This window comes from Plectrocnemia conspersa, unplaced genomic scaffold (genome assembly GCF_051122295.1).
Source record: "Plectrocnemia conspersa isolate PC_06_02 unplaced genomic scaffold, ASM5112229v1 ptg000002l, whole genome shotgun sequence".
NCBI classification, from domain to species: Eukaryota; Metazoa; Arthropoda; class Insecta; order Trichoptera; family Polycentropodidae; genus Plectrocnemia; species Plectrocnemia conspersa.
Genome location: NW_028277166.1, coordinates 7349905 through 7371717, shown reverse-complemented (window position 1 = coordinate 7371717; position 21813 = coordinate 7349905). Strand labels below are relative to the sequence as shown.

At 28.6% G+C, this 21813-nt stretch overlaps 1 protein-coding gene across 19 annotated transcripts in view; it reads right to left on the bottom strand.

Annotated features, from left to right (window-relative positions):
- The window catches only part of Shab (potassium voltage-gated channel shaker cognate b), a 59722-nt gene that overhangs the window by 18621 nt on the left and 19288 nt on the right, over positions 1-21813 (bottom strand). Inside the window, exon 1 of one of the 19 annotated variants that reach the window (XM_088205431.1) lies at positions 21329-21533. The exons of the other annotated variants lie outside the window; for them this stretch is intronic. The gene's annotated coding sequence lies outside the window, so the exon portion shown is untranslated. Of the gene's footprint in view, positions 1-21328; positions 21534-21813 lie in introns of those variants that run through there. 19 annotated transcript variants of the gene reach the window in all.

Here is a 21813-nt window from a genome sequence, read left to right as displayed (position 1 = left end):
AATTTTATTGTTTCATACAGTATCCTTAAAAAAAATGGGCAAAAAACTATCTGTCAACCTTATAAGAGGTTATTTTGATGTTGTAGTAATGTGATAATTAAAAATAAAATATATCATCTTCCTTACGTTCAATATAACGAATTTTCAGTATACTAAAATTTATTCATTGGTTCCGTGAACTTCGCTGTATTGAAATTTCATAGTACAATTTTTAATTTATTATTATCTAGCCAAGTTTTAAACCTATTCATAAATGATATACAATATTTAGATTTATCATTAAATATCTAAGTTTCAATATAACGATAAAATCTAACGTTGTAAATCTAATAAATTTTATAAAATGTTTTTTTCTGGAAATATTTAGTCAAGTTGTAAACCTATTTTCAAATGAATTGAAAATGTTAAGTACTTTTTTATAGATTGAACTATTTTGTCTATCATTGAAAATCCTAAATAGTAATGTCCAATTTGAACCATTAAATTTTAAAAAATATTTATAAAAATCAGAACGAAGCAAAAATTATATTTAAAACCCAAAAAGTTGAGGGTCCGGTATTCGCACACTCGCTAGCTATCGGTACCTCACGATAGTGAGGTACCGACAGCTAGTAATAACATACAATAGATAATCATGTCAACTAAAAACTCGATCTGTGTCTTAATAAAAATAATAAAATTAAAGGCAAAAAGGGTTTCCTCTATTCAGAAAATTTTAGAGTGCAATTAAGCGAGCCCGGAATGTCCGAGCTAAAGAACGTTATGGAACGAATTTTTCCCGCTATGCTAATAATAAAAATTAAAACGATGAACTTTAATTTTGTTATGCTTATATTAAAATCTGTGTATGTTTTCATCAATATGTGCTATGGGGTCAAATTGAGCAATATATTATACAGGAATTGTAGTAAAAAAAGGTGATGAAGTCTATTTTTTATGGCAACCTTACGCATTGTTTATGATATTGACATTTAAAAAATGTTGTGTTGACCTTTTCTTAGTAGCAAGTTGATATATGCAAACAATTTTTAACATTATCGTAGACAATACAATTTTGTTTATTTTTCTATGCAATTAATATTTTATTTATTATCAATTTACCAATACAGTACAGTGTTGCCAGTTGAATTTTTTGCTTCATACATGAGTGATAATTACATACCTCGTACAAAGGTTTTCAGCTTTATTTATCAATACTTCATAAATAAATATTTTTTACTTACAATTCCTGCATTTATTAGTATTTTTTACAGTTTAAATCACTAAATGTACACTGATTGTACATCACCGGAGCGCGAGGATTTTTTCGCACCGTAACGAAAAGGTCAATGATATATGAGAATGAGTTAAATGAAAACCTTGTATGCTACATGACATTAGAGAATAAAAAAATCGAAAATTGCGTACACGAAAATTACACACTTAATATATTAGTATATGATATCAGGATTGTCAAACCTTAAGCAAGTCGGGGACCGCAGTGTGAATAAAACATTGTCCTCGGGCCGTATTGGAATTTTTTAATGTAATAAGTAACTATTAAATATATATATTATTTTTTTAAATATTGCCGTTAGTAGGGTCTGCAAATCCTTTTCCAAAATGTATTGAAAATTCATATTGAAATTAGAGAAAATATACTGTGGGTGGAGGGGGGCTATTTATTTTATTATAACCAAAACTAGGCGGCAATAGTAACACTTCCGCGACGGCGGCGCGGCGGAGGGCAACACATTCTTTGGCGATCAGCGGCGCCTCGTTCGCCGATCACACACATCATTAAATAACGTGCAACTAAATTGTACACTTTCAGATAAATTGAAATAAAATGGCAAAAAGTGCTCCATGCATTTTCCAGCGCTTAACCAGAAAATCGCCGAATGCAGTATCTTTCTCACGCGCAAGAAATAGCAAAACTTACGAGTTAAAGACCTATTACCTCCTCGTATGATATTGGTAATTTGTATAACTACTTGCATGACGTTGACATGTAAAAACTTTACACATTCTCTTTCGGTAAGGATATAAAATATCGAAATTGAAACCAAAAATGTGCATTTATTATTATAAATATATTCTATTGTGTGATACAAGTTTTTTTTTTCGGAAAACTATACAATAAAATTAGTAATTTATTATATTTAGCCGTTATACAAATAATAACTTGAATTAATAATATTTTTTTGCTTTATTAAGAATAAATTTAAATTTTATCTCAAACTGCTTTACATTTTTCGCTATTTTTGAATGAAAAAATGAAACGAAAAAATAGACGGGATAAAATTACACAGCAAAAAATGTGTGTAGAAAAAATACACATGCAATATATTTCACCCTACTCTAATTTCACATTCTCCAATAAAATGTGTGCATATAAAATATAATTATTGTATTTCGGTGTGCATATAAAATATCAAATGCAGAACCAAAAATTCGTTTTTTCGTATAAATATATTCAGTGATATAAATATTTTTTTTACAAAAAAAACATGTTTTAAAAATATTTAACAATTTATATTGGTACTATACACGTTATTAAAATAATAAAAAAAAAATTTTATCGTAAAAAAGTAAAAAAATATATTTATAAAAAAATGCATATTTTTGGTTTCAATTTTAATATTGTATATGCATATGTCTGAAATTTATTGCGTATCAACCATGTGATATTTTACCAAATAATATATGAAATTATAAAGAATGAATTTTTACTTTTCTTAAGCACAACTGGGTTGAAAACCCCTGCTTTATATGTTGGCCTCCCCAATATATAGTAATCTACAAAAGCTTATATATATATTTATATGATAGATATATATTGACATTTAATTTCATTAAATTAGTATATTTTGAAAAATACTTAAATATGATGTACATACATATATACAATATGAATTATATATTATAGTATAACATAACATATTAATAATAAATTTCAATATTATTATATTAAGTGTGAAATTTTCGTGTGCACGATCAATTTCACACATTCACAATGTTTGCAATATTATCATATCGTACAGAATGCAATTAACAAAAAAAAAAAATAAAGTGACACGCGCTCCGTATAACGAAGCTGAGCATCCTCAACGCCTTTTCGTAAACTTTAGCGATGTGCATACGTATTTATGGTTGAAATATTTATGCTTAAACTATAAGAGAAACCCACTGGGTTATGAGATATAAAGCAGGGCTCCCGAGAGCGAACCCGGGCCATGGGAAGACAATGAATCCGGGCCTCATGACAAAAATGGCATTTATATATTTTTTAACATAATATAATTTCTTGAATAAATAATAATAGGTACGAGTTAACCCTTTCTATGCTACAAATAAATATAAAAATTTCCACAGTTGCGACATATTTTCTGAAATCATATTTTATAGGAAATATTTTAATTATGCATTGAAAATTATTAAACATATCTACTCATAATATTTATCTGATAATTAATCGTGTTTTCTTTGCTGCTCAGTGTTGCCATATAATGAATTTCCAGTCCTGGTCAAAAGCAATAAAATCGTGCCATCGCGGTGAAAACGCTCGATTGGCAAGCATATATATTAAGACTTTTTATAATAATATTACGCGGACGAAAACCGTGTTATTGGTTCAATAAAGCCTATTGACGCTGATTATGAATATATTTGTAAAATGTGTACTAATGGAATGGCGATTGATTTGTAGTATTGATACACATTTTTGTATCGGGATCAGGAAACAAAGAAGTTTAAAGTGATGAACTGAAAATATGTATTAAAAGGGAGTAAAGAGATTCTGTGAAGCTATGCGATTTGTGTATGTCGAATTTATAGCTAAAATGTACGAACAGTTGGAGTGCGGATTGTCTTCATTGCGATCAATCTGCGAAAGCTTTGGCGATATCCTTTTAGTGTTGAAAGTCTTTTATCGTGATGAATCACTGTCAGTGCGGATTGTGCGCACCGCTTAAACCCGACACATTTCCAAAACCTTACTGGATCATTGATAAGAGAATTTTCACATTCTTTGAAGTAAGTAATAGTTTTATTTACAAAAAAAACATTAATGCGACTCTGCGGGTTAGTGTATATTAAAATTTTCTTCAAGGAAAATCGCATAAAATAAATTACCCTAAAATGTTGTGCTGCGTGACAAAATATATTATGCTCGCTCAGTTAAAACATAAAAAGAAAGAGTTCTTCTTTATATAATATTTTAATAAGGTCCGAAAACAACAGTTGAAAGTAAAGTTTTCGACAGTAGTAAATAACACAAATTTACATTTATAACTTTCTTGGGCTCAGTTAAATAAAATAAAAGGGCCCATCTCAGGCGAATAAAGGTTGGTCATTTCTGTTTTATATACAAGTAAAAACAACAATTTTGGCTCGGTTATTAAACACGCACACAGGCGAATACACAATTTCGCCTATTACCTCACATTGCGGTGGAAAGTTGTTCTACAAACAAGAAATGCTCTTGATGTGTTTATACATTTTCAATTTTTACGATCCGCATCATTCCAGAAACGGGTTAAAAAATTAGTTTACAATCGCTTTTTCATCAAACAGCAAGTTCGCCTTTCATAATAAACTATGTTATGAAATGTATACATATATTTAGAAGTGTATTGATGGAGTGAATTTGATTGGTAAACGCGTCAGAAAATCCGCAGGGGGTAGGGTTGAATAAACGCTTGTTGCGTAACTCGAAACAAAGACAGAGTTTGACGCTTCGAGTTACGCGAAACCGTTAAAAAGAAATATATATATACAATAAAACCTGCGTGGTAAACGAATTTCGGAAAAAGTACAAATATTGTTACACAACTGTTTGTGACGCAAATTTTAATCAACAATGAGATTAAAATTCCGTTTTATAAATACGCACACAAATAACATCAATTTCATTCACGGAAGATATCGTTAAGAGAGATTGAGAAGACAAGAGATTATAAATAAAGGTAAAAATACACAGAACTAGTCCAACGCTCGCGGTGATGACAATGAAGATTATCAAAGTTCGAATTCCAAACTAACTATATAAAAACATAGTTATTTTTGAACTGTAGTCGCTGAATTATACACCACAAATTAAACTAAAATCGGAATCTAGATTACAACAACATTGTAATGAAAGTTTATCAAATTGTCACAATACCTCTAGTTTCAGATATAATCGATGGCTAATAGTTTCCGGTTTTAATTTAGTATTCACGCCCTTGTTCATGTCGATTTGAGATTTTAAATAGATAAAGTTATCTAGCAATAACCAATACATTTTGATTGCTTGTGACACGAACGCTGATTTTATAAAATGCGACGCTAATAAGTGATATGGTTTTAATATGATAAAAGTAGTATAAATTAATAGAAAGCTTTATCTATATATATTGACAATGGTATTTTTTTATCAACAATGAGATTAAAATTCCGTTTTAAAAATACGCACACAAATAACATCAATTTCAACAATGAGTCAATACATTAATAAATTAAAAAGAGTATACTCCCTATTTTGTACAAGTCGGTTTTATCACTGCTACCGCGCGTTTACACCTATTTTTTTATTTTATTTATATACAGCATTTTTTTTATTTTATTTATATTGTGTATCAATATATTTGGTTTCTTTGTAAATATTTTTGCAAACCAGAAAACTAAGTAAAATAAACTAAATTTTATGATTTTTATTTAAGTCTTATGCGATCCACAGATTGACAAACACTAATAAATAATTTTAGCATATGTTCCAAAAAGTCAAAACATTTATAGTTTTAACAAAAAAATATGATTACTTTTAATTTAAAAGTAATCATATTTTTTGTTACAATTTTTTTATAACTAAATTTTCATATATCACGTGACAAATAAATGGTCGAGGGCTAAGAAAATTTTTGCGTTTTTATTTGCATACGTATTTGAACACATTAAACATGTGTTCAAATACGTATGCAAGTGCTTCGGTGGCAGTGATAAAACCGACTTGTACCGAAATTTATTTTAAATCTTCTTTAATAACGAGGCGTAAATTGCTTAAATAGGATACAAATAATTAAGATTTTGAACGTTACGAACTTATTTATTATATAGAACGCGAATCCCTAATAAAGTAACATGCGTTCCGTATAACGAAAACGAGCATACACGACACCATATCACAAATTTTGATGAAATGTATACTAAATCTACATCCCTGTTTAACCTACACTCCTAAATATTTGACATAGGTACTTCCGGTTTTAACATTTCCATCTAAACTACATTGTAAAATAATTCCGTCATAAAGAGGAGCTGGAAAATGCTACAATATGACAATGACATATATAATAAAAGAGAAAGAATTGCACAATAGCAGCTGAATATATATAATCAATATTTATAAGTATAAATTATGCATGGAATAGTTTTGTTGTACGTAATCTTTGTAATTAAATAATCTAAATAAAGAGCCACATTTAATTGATCTTTACTAAAGGGAGCTTACTCTAACGTGATTGTCTCTCAATTGGTCTTTTCTCCTATTCCACCGTCTCTTCAAAAGACCATATATAAAATATGTGACACTTAACAAACTAACGACGGCTACGGTAGCTACTCTCAATAACGAATCACGGGGTATCATTGACGACCACAGCGAAGACTCTCAGACTTTGCCAATTCGACTAACCGCCCGATAATAATCCTAAAATATTTATCACGTTCAATAGTTTATAAACAAACGGTAAAACTATTAATACGTTAAACGTGGAAAGGCAAAGCAAATAAAAGAAAAAATATCAAGACGTCCTTAAATATATATGTGTTCTTCATATAGAATGATCTAAAAGTGACGTGTAAACATCCAGTCCAAGTATTTTAGCTGCGTTCTTATTACTTGGATCATTCAATCTGATGAGGACATCGCCCACGTCAACTCATACTCTTGGGTTACTAACATTGTAAGTCAAGGGTTTCAGAGATGTGTCAGATGTACGAAGGTTTTCTATATATAATGTGTTCAAATTTTGACTAATGAAATACACGCTTTTAGATGGTTGACAAAGAGTTTTATTATTACCTTTTACCTATATTGTAATGAAATATTAGGATTATAAACTTTGTGCTCAGTTATAATCCAGAATAACATATGTAACACTTTTTATAGTGTTGGATTGAGACAATGAGACAGATAGGAGTAGATCCTACAATAAATCGGTGGTATCAATAATCATGAGCCTACGGCAAAAATCAATCAAAGGATCAAACTAGCACATGTTACTCTACAACTATGCTAAAATGCTATGTAACGCCCGGCTAAAACAACCCTTTTGGATCAATCTATACTCTTCCGCATTCGACACTGCCTCCCAATACTGACACTTGGATTATATCTGTAAAATTATATAACAAACAGCTCTTTCAACGTTCAACTGGTTACATAAGTCACATATATATACAATAAAAATATACTGTAACAAAGTACTATTAACTTAGATAACACTATTGAAGATCGAAGTAAAGTAACTATCTATGTATGTATATCAAAAACGTTTCAATTTACTGCAAGTCCAAGTTGTACACATACGTTTCTAGATACGTGAATAAAACATAAGCATATGTACATAAATATTGCATCAAGTCCTCATAGTGTATTCCACTCGCGCTCTCCCAACGCTCTCCAGCTATCCAAACTTTTCACCTAGCTTACAAAACTTTTAACCACCTTTCTCGGTGCATCCATGGTGTTTGAATTATTTAACATTGCCCTAGTTACCCAAATAAACGTATGCCAAAACAGACCTGCGCACATTCAGCCGCAACAGAGTTACGGCATCAATACTATATACACACCATAACTAGTAAAAATATACACCACAAAAAAAACTAGCTAAACTTTAGGAACCTTGGACACGCGACTTCCTGGGACGGCGACCTTGTGAACTTGATCCGGGATACGCTTTTAAACGTCGCCATTGAAAAGTGTGTCGCTCGATGGAAAGCGCTCCCGGAGACAGTATAAATAAATGCTCCCACTGTCTATCTATAATACAACTACCAGTAGGAATTTAAGTGTATTGTGTCCTACCGTTTGGCAAACGACTTGGTCAATAATGAACTTTTGCGAAGTTAAATATAGCAACGGCGATGATGGTTTTTTACACTTCACAACCGCCTGTAGACTTTTGCAGTTTTTGAAACTTTACGCGAGTTGGAAAAAGTTCTGAAACCGTGGGAAATAAAGTTCGATAGCATGCGGTCAGAGCAGTTGGTGGTGTCGAAATAAGCGGAACTGAAAGAAACTTTGACGGTTAGTTAAAATAAAAAGTCGTATACATTTCGCTGAAATGCGTGAAATATAACTGAATTATTGTGACAACCTAAACGTATCTTGTTCCTATTGAAAGCTCAATTACTTTATCAAAATAAAAATGAATTCATAATTTATAAAATAATTACATCATGGCGAGACTAGAACAGAACTATGAATAAACCTTTAATATGTGGTATGGACAAATGCTGAAGATTTCGTGAATGACAAATAATTCCAAAAAGTGTATATGTTACAGTGAATATATATTTTTTTAGTAAAATATAATTTCAATAACTAAGCCAGATAAAATGTATAAACTATTGATTAGTTTACTGTTCATAATTTAATATTTTAAATCTTTACAAATTAACTAAATCCATATTGACCAAATTTTCGCAACTTACAAATTGAGTTTCATAGACATTTTAGAGTAACATATAATTTCATTAGCCGCTAACACTTAAATTTTATTTTTAAAAATATAAATATATATCTACGAGTGAAAATGTATTCGAATATAATATCACTGAAACGCTAATGAAAATAAACTTTACTAGTTCATTGTAACATTTAAAATACAATAGTTTTACAATGAAAGTACTTGACTAACTGCATCGTTATTATTTTCCATATTCAATTTTAAGATATAATGATTTTATTATTGATTTGTTATTCAAAATGTATTGTTTGTCAACCCCTTTGGTCTTTGGATTAACTAAATAAATAATATATTAATAAAAAAAAATATTTAATTTATGTCCGCATAATATTTTTGAATAATTAGTAGTATTTTTAATATAACTAAAATGCCTAAATATGATATTTTTATAGAAATAAAAGGCTAATCAAATTAAAAGAAAAAATGTGTAAAGTATTAGAAACATCTGTAAATAATTCGACGAAGGTTTGGAGCAGACCGTTCCAAGCCTTCCATTTTATTTTTAAATTGTTATTATTAGCCGCATTTATTTTATCAGTTTTACTATTAGAATTAATTTTTTTTGCAGGTGAGCTTTTAAAGTTAAATTTTTATGACTATTAGTGGTATTAAACAACTACCTTTATTACCTTTAAAACGCCTATATAAATGAAAGGCTAGTGTTTAGATCAAAATAAAAAAAAATCTGTACAGTTTTAGGAACATCTGTAAATAATCAAACGTTCCAAAGCTTTCATTTTTTTGGAAATTTTTAATATGACGAACAAATCAGTGGTATTAAGCAAATATAAAATAAAATAATTTAATAACGCAAAACTACATAAAAACAAATATAATAATCCTGTTTTAATTAACATATAATAAAAGTAGTTAGTGTACGAATATCAATATAATTACAAGTTATACCTTATTCTAGTTTTAAAATTGCAAATAAAACCAAACTTTTTTATTAGTATAGTTAACAACTAAATTTTAATTTTTTACTGCTACTTTATTAATTTTTAAAAATATACCAAAGTATTTATGAGAAATGAATCATGGTATGCTAATAGATAAAAACAAATAATAATCAGATATAAATCTGGCATTGTGTTTGGTACACTTCAAAATATTAATATTAAAAAATATTAGATTACAAATAATTGCTGAGATTCACTGATTAACAAAATATTGCAACATTAGTGGTTAGAAACTTTATTGGAACGGTAAGTAATCTTATTATTATAGAGTCAGTTAATTATTATAAATGATCAGTAACTCTCTCATTTATAGTTAGTTAAGCTTAGATTTTTATTGTTATTTCCCGTTCCATAGCAACGACATAAAAACTAGTTTATTTTCATATTACATTTACATATAAATTCGTATTATTATTAAAAGATTATTTGTGATTTTATTATATAAATATTTTATAGTCGATTTTTACAGATCTATCATAATCTTCTAAAATATCAACATGCGGTCAAAATATTTTTTTTTAATATAAAAAACATTTACTAAATAATAACTGATCATTCAATAAAACTACTAACCGTTAAATTAAATTACTAATCAAAATCAATATAACTGATTAAAAAAATATTATTAAATAAAACCGTTGTTTTTTAGAATAAAAGTCAATCAATATTATTTGCTTAATCAAAATATTGTTTATTTATGTTTTATTTTTTATAGGGCCTAGTTGTTAAAGATTAAATAATAACTGTTCAATATCGTAAACTATTCGAATATCGAATAATGAACTAAAAGTATTCGAATATATTCTAATAATTGCTAAAAGTTGCATTATACATAAAACCCATAAGCTAATTAATCATAAACTGCACGCGATTAATAACAACGTATTAAATATTTTGAGTATTTCAATTCGTAAATAATTTGTGATAATATAATAATAATAATAATTGGCATTGAAATGTTTTATATATTCCATTTTAATTTAAAAAAATAACGAAAAAACGCAGCGTTTTGTGTAAAGTATAAAAAGAGCTTCAATCGTGACGAAAGCTATTCGGTCAATTTTGAGGCTTTTCGGAGATCGTTGTAAAGCTTGCGCATCTGATAAACACGTTAAAGTCAAACAAATTGGAAGGCTTGGAAGAACGGTAGAGCGGTTGACTAAAAAAATCATAGTTGACCCGAAATTAATAGTAGTGCTTCTGATATATGTAGTTTATTTATAAAGTGGTTTTAGGGTATAGTCAGAGCTTTGTGTAATATGTTCGATTATGAAGTAACAACAGTGTCAACAGCTCGTATCGTGCATTGGCCAGGTTAATCGGTCAGCGGTTCTATTTTTATGACAGAGCTAAGCCGCCGGCCGTTTTTTGCTCTGCAACATTTGTTGCTCAGTAAGTCACAAAATTGATCACAAAGCGCACATCGATAACCGTAAAGTTATATTTGTACGTGACGACGGACAGGGCGACGCCCCTGTAAAGAGAGTTCTTTATGATGCATCGGAACGTCGACCGAAAATTCGCAAGTTTATTTATAGAGCATGGTTAGGGAAGGGATGTACAGAAAAGATAAAGGATACTGTACATATGTAAGTTAATCATATTCTGCCTCAAAAAATATAATCGAAATGACCAATGCTGATTTGAAATTTCAACATTAGTATAAAATTCAGACGTTTGTTGTGCATCATTTGGCAATGCATCTTGTGGCGATGGAAACGCATTAATCGTTAAATGATTGATTTATTCATGACTAGCTTTCGTTTACAGTCATACTGTATCTTTCAACAACATAAACAGTATAGATGTTTTTATTGAAATATTTTTATTTGACAACACATATAAGCTCCGTCTATAACTTCATAAATAAAGTCAATAAGTGTCAATGAAACAGTTTAATCACACCTTTCCGAAGGTGTTCATGCAAGATGTTTGAAAATATGCATACTGTTATTGACAATTGTTTCACGACTATTATTGACAGTCGAAGGGGCTTTAAATTTTCTATTAAAACAATTGAAAAATATTAATTCTGAACTAAATTCAAAATTTAAATAGGCAATTAAAAATAAATTATATAATTGAAGAAACCAGACATTGTTGTCATTAATTAATTTTTTTCATGGCCGATTTTTGTTTAAAATAAAAAAAAAACAGAGATGTTTGATTCTACTTTAGATGGCATATGTTCTTTTAATAATAATATGGAATAATGTAACTATAATATAAATTATATAAATTAAATAACTAGAATTTCGAGAAATGAAAATCATTCAGAAATCAAAATGCCTGATTACAGCAATGATCAGCAAAACAGTACATTCGCGATCGCGATCAATAAAGATGTTTATAATTTTTTTCTTGAAATATTGAGTTTATATTCTTTGAGAATTAGAATCGAGAATTTAAATTTAATGGTTATATTTTTACATTTTTTAATATCGATGGTCTGGAATATACGTGAAACACGTTTCTACAAGCATGGATGGGTTGAGAACGAACGTTCAGAATTTAATGGGTTAGAGAGCGACCATACCGTACAGCACACAATCGAGAACTATAGTCACAATCAATAAATGTCAAGTAAATGCCGGTGCTTTAGAAGCTTGCGTATTACAAGCGCAATACACGAGACCCTTTGACGAAAAGCTCCTTTGTCGGTGACAAAGTTGATGGTGTAGTGGTCTATTGTAGGCATAGAACTTATGTAAGATGTACATTTTATTTTCTAAAAAGGCGCTTTTCCCAAATTTCAAAGTGATCCTGTTTATATTATAATTAGAAACAAGAGAAAGTTATTTTTATAACATATAACGGACCTTAGTCAATACATAAAATCAACATTAAAATATTAAAATAACTTTAGATTTTTTTTCGATGCACTGTATTTATTTATTTAGATTATATTATAAAATTAAAAATATAAATATTGTCTTTAAATATTAGCATTTGCCCAGAAAAATGCAAGCCATTTAATTAAATATTATGAATCTTATTAAAATAGAAATATTAAAAAAAGCTGAAATGACTTCTCTGATTCTAAACCAGAAATTCTCTGGTTATCCCTCAAAGAAAATCTGAAAAAAGTCTCGAATTTTTTTAAAATATGTGATTTTAGTAAAATCATAATCATATTATCATATTACAATTTCATCAGTAGATATATATTTTTACTTGTATTTTTTGGTAAAGGTATATTTTCACTAGTAAATTCCAAATATATTTTAACCAGTAGATATATATTTCTACTAGCGAAAATATAATTTAACTGATAGGCGCTAATATGTTGCTCTAAAATGTCTATGAAAACTCAATTTGACAGTTGCGAAACTAACATTTTCTGTTCAAACCCAAATCTAACCTAATAAAAGTTTTAAAACAAATTATAGTTTTAGAACTTTCATTAGGGCAATTCCAAAATACAAACTAAGCCTCTCAGGGGAAAATAAGCGGAAGAATAAGTACAGATATTGCTCCATAATTTGTCAGCATTTCGATATTACACTATATTTTAAAAATATGATAGCTATTATTATCGATATAATTATGCACTTCTAATATAGAAGGGCTGATTAAAGTATATTCAAACCGAATTTTAGTCAATAGGAGAGCGCAAAAGCAAAAAACAGTGCTTTTTGCCTTCTCCTATTGGTCAAAATTCGGTTTAGATATGCTTTATTCGATTCTCACTAATTGTAAGTCGTAATATTGCTATAAAGGATCTTTTTGTGCGGATTTGCATATAAATAATAAATTTTGTCGAAACCGCGATTGAATTATTTTTTTTGACAAAAATAAAAAATTTGCATCTTGAAACAACAAATACAAAAACGTAGCACAAACGAATTCTGCGTATTTCGGTCATAATAGATACAACCGATAAACATTCTATTCACAAATGTTTTTCGAAAGCGTAAAGGCATTTTTTTTTGTAAAGAGAAAGCGTCTTAATGTTTCACACTTCGAAACAAAAAAAGGCACATTTGAAACCAAGAATTTTGGAGCGGCACTAGTCACTCGGTTATAATGAGAAAAAAATGACAACATGTGTTGCTCAAGTATACAAATTGTTTCTATAATATCTATAAATTAACCGACAGCTTTCGTGGAAAAAAAATTATATATTGTCAATCGACAAGAGACATTTTACAGTCTGTTGATTAATATAAATCAGTTCAAAGACTTAATAAAGAATAAATAAATGTGGATAACTCTTATATGTGGCTTAGGTAAGGGAATGTATGCAGTCATATTCCTGCCAAAAAAAAACACTTGGTAACACTTATAAAATGAGCCAATTGACATAAAAGCTGGACTGTTTTGGATCGTCGAGTGATAAGAGTATAATAAATGTATCCGGGTCAGATAAGGTGCACTCTGTTGTTCATCAAGGTGACGAGGCAACTGTGTCAAATGATCTGAGGGTGCTTTTTATATATCGGAATGGAAGGTATCAACTTCTTAGATATTTCTTAGGCTGTGGATTATTAAACTTTACTAAATTTTTTCATCCCTTTGATGAAAAAGCATGTAAGCGTAAATTTTGATTGCAAATTCACGGATTTTTCTGCACTCTATCGTCAGCCAAAAATGTTTTATTTAAATATAAATTTAGTGTGGTTAAAGAAAAACATAACACGTTAATAAAATATTTCAGAATATAAAGAAAAGTGTGAAAATAAATTTTCTACTGACCTGAATTAAGCCGATACATTTAAATCATATTTAAGAAAACAATTCGATTACACAACTCAACGAGTAAACAAAACTTATAGAAGTAATATAAATAGCATGCTTTTGCAGTATTAAAAGCCAAAGAAGGTGCAATAAATTAATAATAATATTTTACGTAAATAATTAAAATAATTTACTGTCGCATAATGTTTTAAAATTTAATAATAAATTAATTATTATATCTATAATTATTGTATATGTTATAGTGAATGTGTATTACTATCAAAAATATATTTTCACTGGCACTTTAGTAAAACCATATCGGAATACATTTGCATCGGTAGAACTAAGAGGTTTCGTTCTGAATCATTGGCAAAACTGACGTAATACTGTCGCATAATGTTTTAAAATTTAATAATAAATTAATTATTATATCTATAATTATTGTATATGTTATAGCGAATGTGTATTACTATCAATAATATATTTTCACTGACATTTTAGTAAAATCATATCGGAATACATTTGCATCGGTAGAACAGAGTCTGGTTTCGTTCTGAATCATTGGCAAAACTGACGTACTTAATCATTTATTTAAAAAACTTATACTTAAACTTTGGTACCTCTTTGCTTTTGACTACTGAACAACCATATCAGGCAAACTCGTACCAAGCAGAGCTACACAGAATCTACCGAGACGACCCTGATATATTACAGCTACGCTTCGATACGATTTAGAGACGTTGAAGATAATTTTTCAACACCGTCATATTTAAATATCTTCTGTTTCATAATAAAACTTTTATGTGCCCTATTTGTTTATAAATAGCTTGTGAAAGGCGTGCATGACTTAACCTCAAATATGCATATATTTTTTTCCGGTAAATATGTAAATAATTTTCATAGAGTAATGGAATAGAAAAATATTTTTCTACTCTTAAAGTAATTTTCTATATTACAAACCACAAGAAACATAATTTATTGGATATTATAACACACAGTTATTATGTTCTTGAATTGGGATTTTATGTTTGATTATTTTCACAATAGATAATAACAAATTGTTTAGAATAAAATGAGCTCGATAATAAGCATTTACCTGTCACTAAAAAAATATCTAATATTTACTACGCTATCAAAATTCATACAGAGAAGCTTTCACAATCTTGTGTATATAAATTTCATGAATTAATTTAATGTAATAAAAAAATGTGTCTACGGAAATGTATTGTATTCCAGTTATAAAACACCTACGCTACCTCTATCGCTCGGGAAATCGCTACTGAAAAAAAATCATTGTAGTCAGAAAGCTGGCACGCAAAATTACACGTGAATATTAAACGAAAGTATATATTGTGTTTCGTTTCTGAAGAATAAAACACAACGTGACTAATAAAAACATTTTTAGAATACATATATTTTTTCACCAATCCAGCTTCGTTACACGCTAACGAATTCAACTCTTAAAAAATGACAGATATTTGACATTTCCTTGTCATCTCTTCCGCAGTTTTGATATATGAGCCAAAATTAACGCCAACGAGTTATAAATTAATGATTTCCTGTACATACAGTTATTGAAAATGCGCAGTGAGAATAAAAAGTGGGTTAACCATAATTCACTTCTGACAAAGGGTGCTGCAAATTGTTTAATTATGCAAATATAAGAACGCTAACCTATTTTTAGTACCCATAGGCTTAATTGATTTTACTTGTATTCGCAAGAAATGTTATAGGCGCGTAGTTCGTGGTTTTATACGATACACTATACAGTAAATATTGAAGTTTCACTAACAATAAAACATATACACCGTTAGGTTGTTGCTTTAAATAAAAAAAAACAATATTATTGTTGATATGAATTCTGTTATTCTTTAAATTAAACGGCGTGTGTCTATTGATATTTAACAAATGTTCGTATGTAAAATGTAAACATGTTTCATATGAAAATGTATCCAAAGGTGCGTTATATTTTTATCGGTCTGATAATATGCAAAACGAGTATTGTACTGTTGAGAATTTCGTTATTAACTCTTTTTATCTTCATACGTAGCAATAAAGATTATATCTGATAATAGCGAAAGTTGGAATTGGTTAGAGGCAAAGGAAAGGCGATGCCCCCATAGCTATATATCAGAATGTTAGATAAATATTTCACATTAGGCCGCATCATTATATAAAAAATAATGTGAGATATCAGATCTTGTTTTAGACATCAAACTGTTCATAAATATTCAATATATTAAAATATATTTAACAAATATATTTATAATCATTATCGGTAGGGTTAAGGGGATCAGCAATATTGTTTTCGCCCGCGTCGTTCCATTGTCACTAACGAATTATACCTCTAGAAAGCGAATTTAAATCTAAACACAATCAACAACTACTAAGAAAATAGTACGACACCAGACTAAAACCAAAGTCTGTAAATCAGGGGCATATTTTATTAATTAAAATATTATTACCAATGTTGATATGTATGACCTAGCTCGATTTTATTTTAATATCACGATATTTATGTGTAATACTCAGTATAGAGAAACTTACGGGAGCGAATATCTCAGTATAGCGAAGCTTACGGGACCGATTAAAAAAATTCGTTATACTGAAAATTCGTTGTATTGATATATTTTATTACTACAGTATCAAAATAACCTTTTATAAGATCGACAGATCGTTATTTGTCCAGTTTTAAGGATACTGTAATAATCACAATTAAATTTAAAAAAAAAATGTTTTATGAAAAAAGTTTGTGGATCAGCGAAACTCCTTGAATGTCGCTTGTGAACACATCCGGTACACGTCAAGTCAAGAACGAATTGAATTCAGAGAAATATTGTGTTAAGTTGTAACGTCATTCTAAAATTAAGATCAAAATATTTCGTTATACTGAGATCAGTCTTCGTTACAATGAAAACTTCGTTGTATGAAAGTTTTTCGGGGAGAAATTGGAAATTTCGTTATTTCTGTATTCGTTACAAAGAGATTTCACTGTATAAGGAAAAGAAAAAAAGACTAGGAAAACCAAATCTGTGAAGATCGATCCGAATTATATTTATACAATAATCACTAATTTCGATCTCCTCGACGCGATGGAATATGGGTTTCGAGTATTCTACTAAATTTCACGATATGTTTTTTATAGATTCCTATTTTTTTTAAGATAAATGACATTAAGATAAATTTATAATATTTTTAAATAATTATCTACGTAAAAATAAAAATAAAATAGTGTTTCATTGGAGTTTTTAATAGGACAGACCAATTTTAATATATGTAATATACATAACGATTAGTTAAAATATGTACTTCAAACATTTAACTAAAGTATAAAAATAAATGGAAATTATGGAACATCAAATTTTTCATTTTTAGTCTTTCTGAATGAAAGATCGCTAGATTTAAAAAATAATATGTAATTCGAAATGCGGACTTCCATAAAACGTAACCCATCCCTGCGAACACCTCTGTCAGGATATGAATATTCAAGCTCTACGAGGAACAAAAAAAAACAACAAAATACCAAAAATATGGCGCTGACGTTTACTTATTCAGTTCGTACACCTCAACTCTGCTTCAAGCATTCGCCGCACACGCAAAACTCATGCATTCTTAAATAAGATGCAAATAAAACGGACCTCAGCGAAAATATTGAATTTCTATAAAGTTCACAAGGGAATTGGAAGTTGGGTGGTAGTAGTGGTAAGATTTTAGAGCAACAGTTACGGTAGGCATAATGGCGAAAAATAATTCACTCGATACCAAAGTATCGAGTGAATTATTTACATCTTGAATTAATGAAAATGGAACTCTTTGTGTTAATTTACATGAAGTGGATACGCGAATAGATAACAATACGCAATTTTGCTTACGCAGTAGTAAAACGTTGGGCCACCACACTCATTAGTCGTTAGATTTTCCACCAAAGATTAGATAAACAGTCGATCGATAGCTAGATGAAAAACTGTGACAGGAGGCAATGCAATGCTTGGTTGGAGTCCAAACGACACGCACCTGTCCAGTAATGAATTACAAAAAGGTACTTGCAGGCCAGGAGTGGGCGTAATCTCCTTTAAGACAATTTATATTGTCTTCTCTTTTATGTTACACTTCTTGTGAACTGAACGCGTCTGCCAACACTGTGATATAAATTAAAATATCTAGGGGCATTCGATACTATTATTAATAAGTTTTTTATGTCTTCATAATACGTGAATATAAATTTAGAAAAAAAATGTTAAAGGTTACGCTATCACCATTTTATTTGCTCAATAAATTACTGATAATGCACCATTAGATATATCTCTGTAATTCAGAATGATATCTCCGTGAACTGTTTATGATATTATGAACATATGGTTAATTATAAATGTATTATATATCTTCTTTAGAAAATATAGTATTTTATACAAAAAAATTCATGCTATAAACAGTAAAGTAAATTAAATTTGATAATAAAAAATAGTACGTTTCAATTGAAAAATAATCAATTCTGAGCAGGGAGAAATATATCTTAAAAAAATGGCATATTGCTGCATTGCATCACAAAGCTCTACTTAAAGTAGTACAACATATTTTGAAGTAAATATATTTATACTAATAATGTATACGTTTAATTTATATTTACGGATTTTTTCACTGCGTTAGGAAAAATTTTTCACGACGTTTCGACAAAAATATCTTTCGGCAATTTTAGGAGGTTAAGTAAAATGCATTTTATTTATTTGTAAATGATAATCGAAGACCAATGCCTAATTAATATCAACTTATAACTACAATCATTTAAAATACTAAAAGAGCTTGTATTAAATCAAACCTCTGCTAAATATAATATTATACTATTAATTTTAATTAATAATTTTGAATTATAATTTTTTTACAAAAATTTAAGAACGTCGGAGTTTATTTGAGGTTTTAACTTATGAATTTGCAAATGATGCCGGAAAACGCATATATACGTCATTTGTTCATCAGAACACTTCTCAAAAACAAATTAAACACATTTCAAGTTTAATTTTTACTTTACCCTATATCAAAAAATTCGGTTTAACTATTGTATTTCGAGATCAGCTTCGAAACTGTTAATTAACTTATCTTGTTAAATAACTGTTATCTGTTTTACTACATAAATTGTGCAAAAATATTAAAAGGCATTTAAGTAACCTCCTAAGAATGCCAAAAGTAATTTTTGGCGAATCTTTGACAAAAGAAGAATAAAAAAAGAATGTGGTGACATTTCGGTAAACATACATTACTTTTTAATTTAAACCTGCGTAAAATAATAATAATAAAAATAGCACTAAACTAATAATTACGATTATTAATGTTGTATTCGCAATTTCATGAATATCTTTGTTTATTTGGGATTTTACAAAATTAATATAAAATTGTTTAACTTTAATAAATAATAACTCGTTAGATCCGGGGGACGCATATATGCGTCATTCGAGATTCACAACTTTAAATTCTTAAAAAAATATAAGTATAATTCACATTTTTTTATTTATAACTGTAGACTAACACTACATTATTACTATATAGATTTTTTAGGTTCAATAGTATTTATATACAATGAAAATAATACACATAATGGTGAAATTATTCAATTTTTTATAAGTTGTCATACATGAATTACTAGTGTATAAATGTATTTTTTTTTAAAAATTAGTTTGTTTAAATAAAAAAGTATATGAACAACAAATTTTGAAACTTGTCGAAAACTTAATCAATTTCATAGAAATCCTCAAAAATGTACAAAGCACGATGCTCGAAATTGATTCTAATCTAATCATGATTCTTAAATAAATGAAATTCTTAATACACAAATAATTGAATTTTGTATAAATTTCAATTTACAATAAGTTATAATCATTAGTAAAAAAATTAAATTATAAATATACACTATTATTTTTAAAGCTGTTTGTAATTTAATAACTATGAGCATCAATTTTGCTAAAACTAATAGCTGAAGTGTTTAAATATAAGATTTGTTTAAAAAAGATTGTTTTCATATATATAAATAAAGACAAGCAATATAATAAATTATCAAATACGTGTGGAAAAAATGAAGTTACTCGCGTATATTGTGATACATATATCATATATACAATAATCCTTTTCGTCGCACGACGACGAATGGTGGTATGCGAAAAAAGTGTGTTATGAAAATTGGAAAATATAAAGAAAAAATTATATTAATATTTTTCAAAAATGATAATCATAAAATTTACAAATATCCAATATCTTAAAAAACAATAAAAACATGTGTTTTTAATATAAGAAAGTAATTCCAAAGCACATTTAAATAGTTTTTTTTTTGTATCAAAATATAAACAATTTTAATGTTTGTAAAATAAACGTTTTACAAAAATTTTCTGAATTAATTTAAAAATAATTTTATTATGTTTTTATTTTTATTTATAAATAATTAAAAAAATTATCTAATAATGCTTTGAAAATATGAAGTTTTACCTAATTTATATATCCTAAAAATTTATTAATAAAATTTGACAATATAAAATGCGCATTTTCATCACTTTTAATTCGGATCTTCCATAAAATATGGGTGCTAAGGATTTTTTATAATACTATGTTCCTCGTATGACTATAAATTTGTTTTATGAAATTTCGCGAAACGTACTTTGCTTATGAAAAGCTCTAGATAAATCTAGAAGTTACGAGTTCTTTTGTTTGTGAAAATCATTGTCATTTAATTTTATATTGCTAGTATTATATATCTGTTAAATTAACTTTATATATTGTACATTATAAATTGTTTTGATTTTAGGATAAACTTTAACGCTGACTGCCATAGTTAAATTATAAATAATTTTCTATTTTTTTAAGATTTATATAATATATTAAAAAAAATATATATTTTGTATATTTTTACGAATTAATAACTAATAAAATTATACTGAATATATGCTTTTGTTATTTTTTCAAATTTACTATATTTTTCACTAATAAACTACTTACATTATATGTTTGAAATACAGATGCAATTTATAAGCTTTACTAAGTTGTAAACTTATGTCCCACAGCACTATTCACTAAGCATTTATAAGCTTCAGCACACTTTTATTCACGATGAGTGTTTAGTCCGGCGAACAAAATTGAAACATTCGCTCGCGCTTAGCACACGTCCAAACCGCGCCGTTGTCGGGCATGACTAAGTGACATTTAATTTTATACGGCGCGAGGCTCGCAATCGAAATTTAAATTTAAAAATACACAACGCCGTTCTGTTGTTATTTCGAAGCAGCGGACTCAGCAGATTTCCTAGTATCCCTGGCTCTTCAGCTAAAGGTCGCGCGACGCCACTCATCTGACGGTTGATTTAGTGTCCACGTCCATTATATTATGACCACGCACTGTACGCCGCAAATTTCCCTTTCGAATTTTTGTTTTTAGCGCTGGCAACACTCCACGGCGGATTTATTGAAACGCAAGCGATTAGCGAA